General features: G+C 41.5%; 1 long non-coding RNA gene across 1 annotated transcript; it reads left to right on the top strand.

Moving 5' to 3' along the window:
* The first annotated feature begins 5,554 nt into the window (after positions 1-5,554).
* Positions 5,555-6,044, top strand: LOC149752803 (uncharacterized). Its single transcript, XR_016396375.1, has 2 exons — positions 5,555-5,744; positions 5,787-6,044. It is a non-coding gene; the product is annotated as an uncharacterized LOC149752803 (long non-coding RNA).
* Positions 6,045-11,455: the final 5,411 nt, after the last annotated feature.

Below are 11,455 nucleotides of genomic sequence, written 5' to 3'. Positions count from 1 at the left end.
TTCTCTTGTCAAGTTGATTTTCTACTAAAGATTTGTAAGTCTTGAACATCTCAAATGCTTCATCTTTAGATTTCATTAAATAAACTTGACAATACTTAGAATAATCATCTATGAAGGTAATGAAATACCTTCTACCCCCTTTAGTCAAAGTTCCATTTAGATCACATACATCTGAATGTATTAATTCTAATAAATTGAATTTCTATTTACTATTTTAAATGGTTTTCTAGGTTGTTTAGATTGAACACAAATTTGGCACCTTTCCTTTTCATTAATGAAGCATTAGGTAATAAACCAGAGCTAATCATTCTTTTAATAGTATTATTATTCACATGTCCTAATCTAGCATGCCAAAGAGATGAAGAACATATTGAAAGCACAATTCTACATAGAACCCTATTAAGCAAAGCTATACTCCCAGTGTTTTTTCAAACTTTCTTACCGATTTTGACCGTTGGATCGGTTTTGGGTCGCGTCTGTCCCGAAGAAGTCTATAAATAGACCTCTTCGGATTAGACATGATATATATATAGAATTGAAAACAGATAACTTCTATTCTCCCGGTTTTGCTGTTTTTCTTTCAATCAACGGGCTTGCTGCATACTGATTCTGGGTTCGAAAGCTTCTTTGATCCGTGCAAATCATTGAGGCAGAAGGAACAGTGCGAGAGGCTGTTGTATCTCAGGAGTAGAACGCCATCTAAGCCTAGTGCACTGTAAGGCGGCGAAATCTACTTCAAGGAAAGTGACCAACATACCACGCCTCAGCATCTCGGGTTCTATTTTTCCACTTTCTCTATTTATTTTCTGTAAGCCTATTTCTGCCTATTATTTATTGAAGTAGAGTATTATAGATTTAAAATTTTCTGAGACAGTATATTCCCAACATTCTTGAAGTAGATTTCTCTCCTACATATAATAGGCTAGTACTTAGAGTTACCCCAATGGCCAATGCAAGTGACCCGGTTCCTCCTGAAAAATTTAATGGAAATAACTTTAAGCATTGGAGACAGAAGATGGAAATCTTCTTAACCACACTTGGGTTATTTTCCATAATCTTTGACTCTCCTCCAAATGAGGAAGAGAATGAACCAGCTAGAACTTGTAATTTGGAGGAATTTAAGAAGAAAGACTACCTGTGTAGGGGAAGGATTCTGTCCTATCTTAATGATCCCCTTTTTGATGTCTACTGCACTTTTAAAACCTCCAAGGAGATTTGGGATGATCTTAATAAGAAATATGGTATCCAAGATGCCGGAATGGACAAGTATGCTGCTAGTCAATTTCTGTCTTATAAGATGGTTGACACCAAGCCCGTAGTTGGCCAAGCCCATGAGTTAACAGTGATTTATCATGAATTAGGCTTAAGGGGAATGGGTATAACTGAGAGCCTTCAAGTTGCTTGTACCATTGACAAGCTCCCACCTTCTTGGAAAGACTTTGGGTTATCTCTGAAACATAAAACCGAGGATATGACAATGAAAACTCTATTGTCTGCCATTAGGATCCAAGAACAACACCTTGAGAAAGATAATGAGCAACTCATGAATCCTGAGCTTCTAACCAAGGTGAACTTTGTAGAAGGTCAAAATAAGACCCATAAGTTCAAGAACTCCAAATTTGAAAAGGGTGGACCTAGAAACAAAAGAAAACCTATGAAGCCAAAACATCATATCAATAAGAATGATCGGAAGCCGATTTGCTACAATTGTGGGAAACTCGGTCATATGGCTCGAGTATGCCGGATGAAGAAGAAGAAGTATCAGAACTATGAACATGCGCCTTCTCAACCTGCAAATCCACAAACCAACATGGTGCTATCCAGTACTGGTCCTACTAGTACTGATGATCGGTATGTAACTTTAAGTCCAGAATTAAATTTGGCAATTTGCTCTACCGATTGGTTAGTGGATACAGGTGCGAATGTTCATATGTGTACTGATCATACCCTTTTTACTACTTATCAGGTCCGGAGTGGCCTAACAGTAACTATGGGGAACTCCACCTCGGCACGAGTGCTTGGAACTGGAAAAGTACTTCTAAGGCTTACGTCTGGAAATGTGCTTACACTATTTAATGTGTACCATGTGCCCGATGGAAGGAGGAATCTGATCAGTGGATCTCTTCTAAATAGGAGTGGTTATTCTTTGTTATTTCAATCTAAGAAAGTGATTATAACAAAGAATGGAACATTTGTAGGCAAAGGCTATGAGTGTGATGGCTTGTATGTAATAAATAATGTATCTTTGGATTTTTCTTCTGATAACAATAATAAAATTGTGCTTTCAATATGTTCTTCATCTCTTTGGCATGCTAGATTAGGACATGTGAATAATAATACTATTAAAAGAATGATTAGCTCTGGTTTATTACCTAATGCTTCATTAATGAAAAGGAAAGGTGCCAAATTTGTGTTCAATCTAAACAACCTAGAAAACCATTTTAAAATAGTAAATAGAAATTCAATTTATTAGAATTAATACATTCAGATGTATGTGATCTAAATGGAACTTTGACTAAAGGGGGTAGAAGGTATTTCATTACCTTCATAGATGATTATTCTAAGTATTGTCAAGTTTATTTAATGAAATCTAAAGATGAAGCATTTGAGATGTTCAAGACTTACAAATCTTTAGTAGAAAATCAACTTGACAAGAGAATAAAGATTCTCAGGTCAGATAGAGGAGGAGAATACACCTCTAATGACTTGAATGAATTCTGTAGAGTTAATGGAATTCTACATGAAGTTACACCTCCCTATTCACCTCAGTCTAATGGAGTGGCTGAAAGGAAAAATAGGACTTTGCAAGATATGGTAAGATCTTTGCTTGCCAACTCAGGTTTACCTGAGGTTTGGTGGGGGGAAGCAATGCTTACTGCATGTTTTCTGCTTAATAGGGTTCTATTTAAAGGTTCTAATAAATCTCCTTATGAACTTTGGAAAGGAAGAAAACCTAACCTAAATTTTGTAAAAGTTTGGGGTTGTTTGGCTAAGGTTAATATTCCTTTAATCAAGAAAAGAAAAATTAGGACCTAATACTTTTGATGCTGTGTTTCTTGGTTATTCTCTTAATAGTGTTACTTATAGGTTCTTAGTCATTAGTTCTGATATTAATGGCATAGAAAAGAATACTATAATTGAATCTAAAGATGCTTCTTTCTTTGAAGACATTTTTCCATTTAAGGATAAAATAGAAAAGCATGTAATAGATAGATCTAATGATGCATCTTGTAGTTCGCCATCTAATTCTCTAATTATTCCTAATAATGAAAATGAAAATGAACTTAATGATATTAATGAACTTGGTAAAGGAAAAAGAATTAGGAAAAAGAAAGATTTTGGATCTGATTTCTATACTTTTATGGTTGAAGATGATCCTAAAACTTATAAAGATGCTATGAACTCATTATATTCTATGTTTTGGAAGGAAGCTATTAATAGTGAAATGAATTCACTTATGACTAATAAAACATGGTTTTTAACTGACTTACCACCTGGTAGTAAGGCTATAGGTTGTAAATGGATATTTAAGAAGAAATTAAGACCTGATGGTTCTATTGAAAAATATAAAGCAAGATTAGTTGCTAAGGGCTTTTCTCAGAAAGAGGGTATTGACTACTTTGATACATATTCTCCTGTGACTAGGATAACCACAATTCGTACTTTAATTGCACTGGCTTCAATCCATAATTTGATAATTCATCAAATGGATGTCAAGACTGCCTTCCTTCATGGTGATTTAGAGGAAGAGATCTATATGGATCAGCCAGAGGGATATGTGGCTCAAGGACAGGAAAGAAAAGTTTGTAGGTTAGTCAAATCCCTCTATGGTTTAAAACAAGCTCCTAAGCAATGGCATAGGAAATTTGATAAAATAATTGTTTCTTATGGCTTTAAAGCAAATGAATCAGATAAGTGCTTATATTCAAAGTTAGAAAATGATTCATGTATTATCTTGTGTTTATATGTTGATGATATTTTAATTTTTGGTACTGATATGAATATGGTGACTGATATCAAAACTTTCTTATCTAATAATTTTGATATGAAAGATTTAGGTCAGGCAGAGGTAATTCTTGGTAACAGGATTACCAGAATACCTGATGGTATAATCTTTGATCAATCACAATATATTGAGAAAATATTGAAGAAATTTGATAAGTACAACTGTAAACCAGTGAGTACACCTTATGAGCATGGTTTGAACTTGAAGTGCAATAAAGGTGATCCAGTGGCCCAAGAGAAATTTGCTCAAATTATTGGGACACTGATGTATGTTGCAAATACAAGTAGACCTGACATTTCTTATGCTATAGGAAAGCTCAGTAGGTTTAATAGTTGCCCTAGTCTTAGTCACTGGGAAGCACTGGATAGAGTACTTAGATACTTGAGAGGTACCATGTATTATGGTTTACATTACTCAAGATTTCCCACTGTATTTGAAGGATACAGTGATGCTAGTTGGATCACTGATTCAGTGAACCGAAAAGGAACTAGTGGATACATATTCATGTTGGGTGGTGCAGCTGTTGCTTGGAGATCATCCAAACAAACTGTGATCACAAGATCCACTATGGAGGCTGAGATTGTAGCCTTAGATTCTGCAAGTCAAGAAGCAGAATGGTTTAAGAATCTTATGTCTGAAATACCTATTATGGAAAAGCCTATACCTGCTATCTCTTTGTTATGTGATAATGAAGCTGCAATTAATACTTGTAGAAATACTGAGTATAACAAGAGAAACAGAAGACACATTAGTGTGAGACATAAGACTATTAGATACCTAATTAAAAATGGTATCATAACTTTGGAATTTGTTGGATCTAAAGATAACCTAGCAGATCCTTTAACTAAAGGACTGGCTAGAAGCAAAGTCATAGAAACATCAAAGGGGATGGGATTGAAACCCATAAGGAATCATTGACAATGGCAACCCAACCTATTCTGACTGGAGATCCCAAGACGAAAGGTTCAACGGGAAAAACAAGTTGTTTAATGATTAGTTAGCACTATAATAAAATGACTTTATGTCATTTGGTCTCTCCCTGTGATGTGAGTGCTAAATACAGCAGAGGTATACGGAAGAGTTTAAAACTCTGAATGAGTCCCAGACTATGGCAAGGTGCTGTGCTGCGAGCACCTTTGGAGGACTCACCTATGTGAGTGTGACTGTGTGGCCGCAGTCTATGGGGATAAGGGTTTAACCCCTAGAGCACTCATGAAACTGAGATATTGGTGCATAAGGCCAGAAAAAGCACCACCTATAATGAACCCAATATTTGCATTTGTCATGGGTGAAGTATATAGAAATCTGAACCAAAGGATTTGGTTCAAAGCTTTTTAGCTACCACTATACCTTTCAGATGAAAATATACTTTCACTAGGTAAAGGTTCAAAGCCGCAAGCTACCTTTATTGAAGTCGTGACATAAACAAGCCCGATTTGACTATTTTTTATTTTTGAAAACATTTTAATCAGGTGGGGGAATGTTAGATTTTTAATGATTAAAAGTTTTCATACTTAAAATATATATATTATATATATATATGTTAATAAGGGAGTTTGGCTTGGTGGTTGGTGTGTTGTTTGGGTGGGGATGAGATAACAGGTTCGATTCCCATTCCCTCCTTTTTATTTCTATTACGTAAAGCTTGGTTTTCTTGTGCTCGTTGGGATGTTCCCTCCTTGTCCGAGCCGAGCTCGGTTCTCTTGTGCTCGTTGGGCCTGTGCTTGTCCGAGCCGAGGTTCTCTGCAGCCGAGCTGGGCATGTGCTTGTCCGAGCCGAGGTTCTCTGCAGCCGAGCTGTGCCTGTGCTTGTCCGAGCGAAGGTTCTTTGCGCATGTGCTTGTGCTCGCTGGGCCCTGCCCCTGCTCGTCCGAGGTTCTGTGTGCCTGTGCTCGTCCGACCCACCTCAACTGAAGCGCGAAGAGCCGAGGCCGAGGTCGGACCACAGGTGTGATGAGCCCAGAGGAGCCGAGGTCGGACAACGGGTACGATGAGCCAAGAGGTGCGTGGGCCGTGCCTCGCACCCATAGCACGAGGAGCCACGTCGCTTCCTCGTTAGCACCTCTTCGCAACCAACCTCGCATCCGCTGGCCATACTCCCAGTGTTTTTTCAAACTTTCTTACCGGTTTTGACCGTTGGATCGGTTTTGGGTCGCGTCTGTCCCGAAGAAGTCTATAAATAGACCTCTTCGGATTAGACATGATATATATATAGAATTGAAAACAGATAACTTCTATTCTCCCGGTTTTGCTGTTTTTCTTTCAATCAACGGGCTTGCTGCATACTGATTCTGGGTTCGAAAGCTTCTTTGATCCGTGCAAATCATTGAGGCAGAAGGAACAGTGCGAGAGGCTGTTGTATCTCAGGAGTAGAACGCCATCTAAGCCTAGTGCACTGTAAGGCGGCGAAATCTACTTCAAGGAAAGTGACCAACATACCACGCCTCAGCATCTCGGGTTCCATTTTTCCACTTTCTCTATTTATTTTCTGTAAGCCTATTTCTGCCTATTATTTATTGAAGTAGAGTATTATAGATTTAAAATTTTCTGGGACAGTATATTTCCAACAAAAGCAGGGTCATATCTTCATCAGAGATCATCTTATTTATCGAAACTTAAAAGAACAGAAGAAAAACACTCTTTCTACGTTTATATGGTAGCAGTATAGCATCTCTGAGGTCATGAGGTTATATTCAGAAGGAGCTAGTTTATGCCTTTATCGTGAATAGTGGAGTAGCAACGACTGGTGCATTAATGTTTCCATTCCTAGAAAATTTTATGTTTAGCACTGCTTTATGGTGTGAGCTTCAGTTGTTCTGATCTATGGTGTCTTCCTTGAGGCCTTGAAACGTGGAAATGGCCTTGTATCTGATGCGTCAGAAGAAAGGCATGGAACTGTGATACCTAGTATCAGCGCCTGATCCATTTGACCGGCCCCATTAAATTTGCACCCCCCCCCCCCCACCAAATAAAATAAAATAAAATAAAATTCTCACATGCCGTGCACATGCTTGGAGAGAAGAAGACTCTCGTTGACAGTTTTTTTCCTCCGCCAAATCACTGGATGGAATCCAACACTCGGTCGGATTCTGGTCACCCCAGGCTTATTTAGAGGCCCTCTCCGACTCCTCTCTCACCCTCATCAGAGAACCGGCCTCGATCGAAGTTCACCACCAGCTTTTTCCTCGATTTTTCTCTTCAAGCACCGATCGCCTTCGCACCGTCATTGCGGCCAATCGCCGCCGAGAAATCGATATGAACCCTGTCACCTTTGAGCTACTCCTCTCCTCTTCTCTCCGGACGTTTTGAAATCTTGATTTCGGCCAGTGATCACCAGAATTTAGCCTAGAAGGGCAATGCCCCATTTTCCTCTGTTTTTGGAAACCGACCTGTTTTGTTCCAATTTCGGCTGCCTCCGTCATCGACGTTTGTTGCCGGAGGCTTTCCTTAATCCTTCATAGTGGTGGAAAGTCGTGGCCAGAGATTTGGCATCGGGATGCGTTGGATCTATGGTTTAAGGGTTGGAACCCCTATTTTGATCTATTCTGACGTTGCCAGCCATGGGTTCTCTCACCCCAAGCACCACTGTAGCCACCATTCTTTCCTCTTTCCCTCTTCTTTGGCTAAAGAGAGAGACTCTACAAATTTCAGGTTTGTTAGGTGAAGGGCCTCCTGCAAGCTTGTAAAGAAATGCCAGTGATTGAAGTTTTAAGTGGTTCTCTTCACCATTTCATGCTTCCTTAGCATTTATTTGCATTATGACATCCTTTTATTCTAAACAATGATCTATGTATGTTTCACATTAAGAGAAAAAAAGAAGAAGAATAATGACGTGTTTTCCTTTTATTTTCTATATGAGACCAAGCTCCTTTCTATTCCCATGTGATAATCCATGTTTGTGATGAACAGGCACAAGACCGCTTTGACCGGCAGAACTTGTATTCTGATAGCCTCTAGTTTATTTTTCAAGGAAAAGAGCCTCGAGTTTGTCATGAAGGGGCACAAGACCTCTTTAACAAGGTTTCTAAGGTCATTTCCATGCTATTTTGGTTGGTGATGGGTACTGCTGCCGTAGAATCCAAACTGAGGTCGAAGCATAGCTCGGACGATTCTAAGGGCAGCTTGCACCGATCTGAATTGGTTGGCCGACGTGTCACGGGTTAAGCTCATCCAGAGGTGGCCTGCAAGAAGTCTACTTGCCGGAGAGTGTCGGGCAGGAGACCCTCCGATGCCTGAGTCAGAATAGAGAGACAACAATATGGAAGGAAGAAAACTTCATCAGTGTCGTTCTCTGTGAGTGGTATTGCATGATATCTCATAATGTGTATCTGAGGTCCCTCCTGTCCCTTTATATAGGAGAGTCGGATTTGTCGTTACTTGGGTCGGTGTGATATGCACCAGTCGCCAGGCTGCAGCCAGTTGTACGGCTACGACGTGGGTGTTAGTCTGCATGGGCAGCGTACGACACTGTTGCTGCATAATTTAGATCGAGGTCAGATTGCAGCTCGGAATGACTTTGAGGTCGGCTGGAACCGAGTTAGACGAAGTGGCTGAGGTATGCTGTAGCTGGTCTCCCCCGAATTAGCCTGCAAGAAAGTTTGCTTTTCGAAAAGTTTCCAGCGGGGAACTTTCTGATGCCTAAGTCAGAATAGAGAGGCAATAGTATGGAAAAAAGAAAACTTCAGTAAAGTATTGTTCTCTGTGAGTTGTGTACCTTAGGTCCTCAGATTGTCCCTTTATATAGGAGAGTCGAATTTGTCATTACTTAGGTCGGCATGATGTGCACCAATTGCTAGATAGCAGCCAATCGTACGGCTAAGATGTGGGCATCAATCCACATGGACGGCGTACGGCACTGACCACATGCCAAATGCAAAACTTCCACAACGGCTCGTTGCTATCATAATGGCCGATTGCCAAAACTGTCAGTCCTTGTCGGCATGTATTGATAAACTCCTCGATTGGAGCCGAGTTTGCTCACCTCAGTTGGTCGGCTCCTCGGGAGGAGCCAAAGTTGTCTAAGGTTGGTTTATGTCGAGGTCACAGAGAGGTCGGTCTTGTCCATGGTCGAGGTGTCCAATATTTCTCTATACACTTGTTGCGGGATCAGTAATTTTTGCTACAAGACCTTGTAGGCCAGGGATCTTCCCTATAAATGGTTGCCACAAATGCTCTCATACACCTTCTAGAGTGCATAATCTACTTCGGTTGGATGAAGAAACCTGAGGAGCGGCAACGAAAATGACCTCCGATATAACTTGTCGTCGAAGAGGATGTAGCGGGAGGTTTGTCGCTTTCCTCTTTCAAGAAGTCGACAAGGGGGTCTATCCAGCTTGGCTCGATGGCCGCATTCATCACGACCTTGAGCCCTTCAATACTCAGCTTCTCCTTGACTTTGAGGTATGTTGGCTTGGTCAAGTTGGCAATCTCCAAAGTGGCCAATTTTGACAATAGGTCGGCCCTTGCATTCTTCGTCCGGAGGATTTATTGTATGTTAAAGATATGAAAGGCCAAGGTCATGCCCTTTACCTTCTATAGGTATTTGATCATCGATGGCCCCTGAGCCTCGAATTCTCTCCGAACTTGGCCAACAACCAATTGAGAGTTGTTGAAGACCTTCAGTTGTAGAACTTCGAGTTCTTTAGAAAGCTTGAGACCGGTGATGAGTATACTCAGCCTCATTATTTGAGGTCGAAAATTTGAATTGCAGAGCATACTTCATGATTACTCTATCCGGGCTAGTGAGTATGAGTCCAGCCCCGCTGGCCCCCCAAGCCTGACGACTTGTCTATGTGTAGGATCTACGACCACTCTGGTGGTCTTCTTTTTGGGGAGCTTTGCAGGGTCTTCATTAGTAATAGCGCATTCCACCAGAAAATTTGTTAACACCTGGGCCTTGATAGATGTCCGGGTCAGTACTCCAGGTCGAACTCTTTGAGCTCCACTGCCCACTTTGCTAGCCCACCTACATTTTTGGGCTTTTGCAAGATATATCTAACCGGTTGGTAGGTTAGGATTGTGACAGACTAGGCCTGAAAATATGACAGAAGCTTTCGAGTTGAGATGATGATGGCATAGACCATTTTCTCCGGCTTAGAGTATCTGGTCTCGACATCTCACAGGATCTAACTTGTGTAGTAGATCGGTTTCTGGCACTTTTTTTCTTTCCGATACCAGAGCCGAACTCAAAGTAGAAGGAGAAACAGCTAAGTACAAGTAAAATATTTCTCCAACCTATAGTTTTGTGAGGAAAGGCAACAAGCTGAGGTACTCCTTTAGCCGATCGAAGGCCTCTTGATACTCCTCTGTCCATTGGAAGTCCTTTGGTGCTTTAGGGCCTTGAAGAAGGGGGACTTTGAAGAAGGGAAGTCCTTCGGTGCTTTTCCATACCGATTGATCTAGGTCACGATCTCCAGCATTGCCATATTGAAGAGGCTAACATAGTCCCCGAGGAACTCTTTCTCTCTCTGCTTGATGTCAAATAATGCGTTCGAACCATGGCGTCATCTTTAGCTGGAGACGAAGTGTGTTACGAAAAGGCGAGCAAGCTGCTCGAAAGAATGTATAGAGTCAGGTCGAAGCCCAAAGAAATAGAACCGAGCCGCCTTGCGAAGGGTCGTGGGGAACGCCTTGCAAAGCACGACGTCAGTGGCTCCATGCAGTATTATAAGAGTCTTGAAGCTCTCCAGGTGATCCAGTGGATCTAAGGTGTCGTCGTATGACTCTACTTGGGGCATCTTAAGCCGAGGTCGGATCGGTTCCTTCATGATCTGCTAAAAGAAGGGGGGCTTTAAGGAGAAGCTGAGATCGTTGTTTGCCTTTGGAGCCTGTCCCCCGAGGGCCTAGATCTGTCGACGTATCTCCTCGATTCTCCTATCATGGTCGACATTCCGCCGGGGCGGGGGCTCCACATGGCGAGGAGGTGAGAGACTCTAAACGAAATCCTTATCGGAATGGAGGCTTGGAGTACGCCGTTTCCATTCCGATCGGGATTGCTCTGCTGAGTATGCCAACTCTTGCGAGACCACTTTGAATCTTGAAACTTGGGGTTGAGAGTGGTGACTGACTAGGCGCATGTGGCATGCCAGCGACTGAGAGTGATGGCTAGATTGATTGAATTTTGGATGGACTGGCTTTGGCCACGCCGATGCCTGCTGCAGGCCCTGCATTGCTGCGATCAGCGCCTGCACCTATTGAATGAGTAGGTTGAACTACTCATTGTCTATAGGCATGATGGGTTGCTCCAGCGAAGTAGGTTCCAAGCTTTGCAGCAATTTTCATGAGGCTGAAGGACAACATTGCGAGGCATGAGACGCAATGCGTGACTCTCGCAACCTCATGTGGCGATTCCTCCCTTTGCTTGATACCAATGTAGTTGGGGCTGGGACCCTCCTTCTAGCGCAAATCTTTTGCTGCAGAATCTAGACCAAAGTCGGAGTGCAGCTTGGAC

This window comes from Phoenix dactylifera, chromosome 9 (genome assembly GCF_051530095.1).
Source record: "Phoenix dactylifera cultivar Ajwa chromosome 9, Ajwa_hap1_PhDact_Kaust_v1.1, whole genome shotgun sequence".
Taxonomy (NCBI): Eukaryota; Viridiplantae; Streptophyta; class Magnoliopsida; order Arecales; family Arecaceae; genus Phoenix; species Phoenix dactylifera.
The sequence above is the reverse complement of the archived record's forward strand: the minus strand, read 5'-3'. Positions and strand labels throughout refer to the sequence as shown.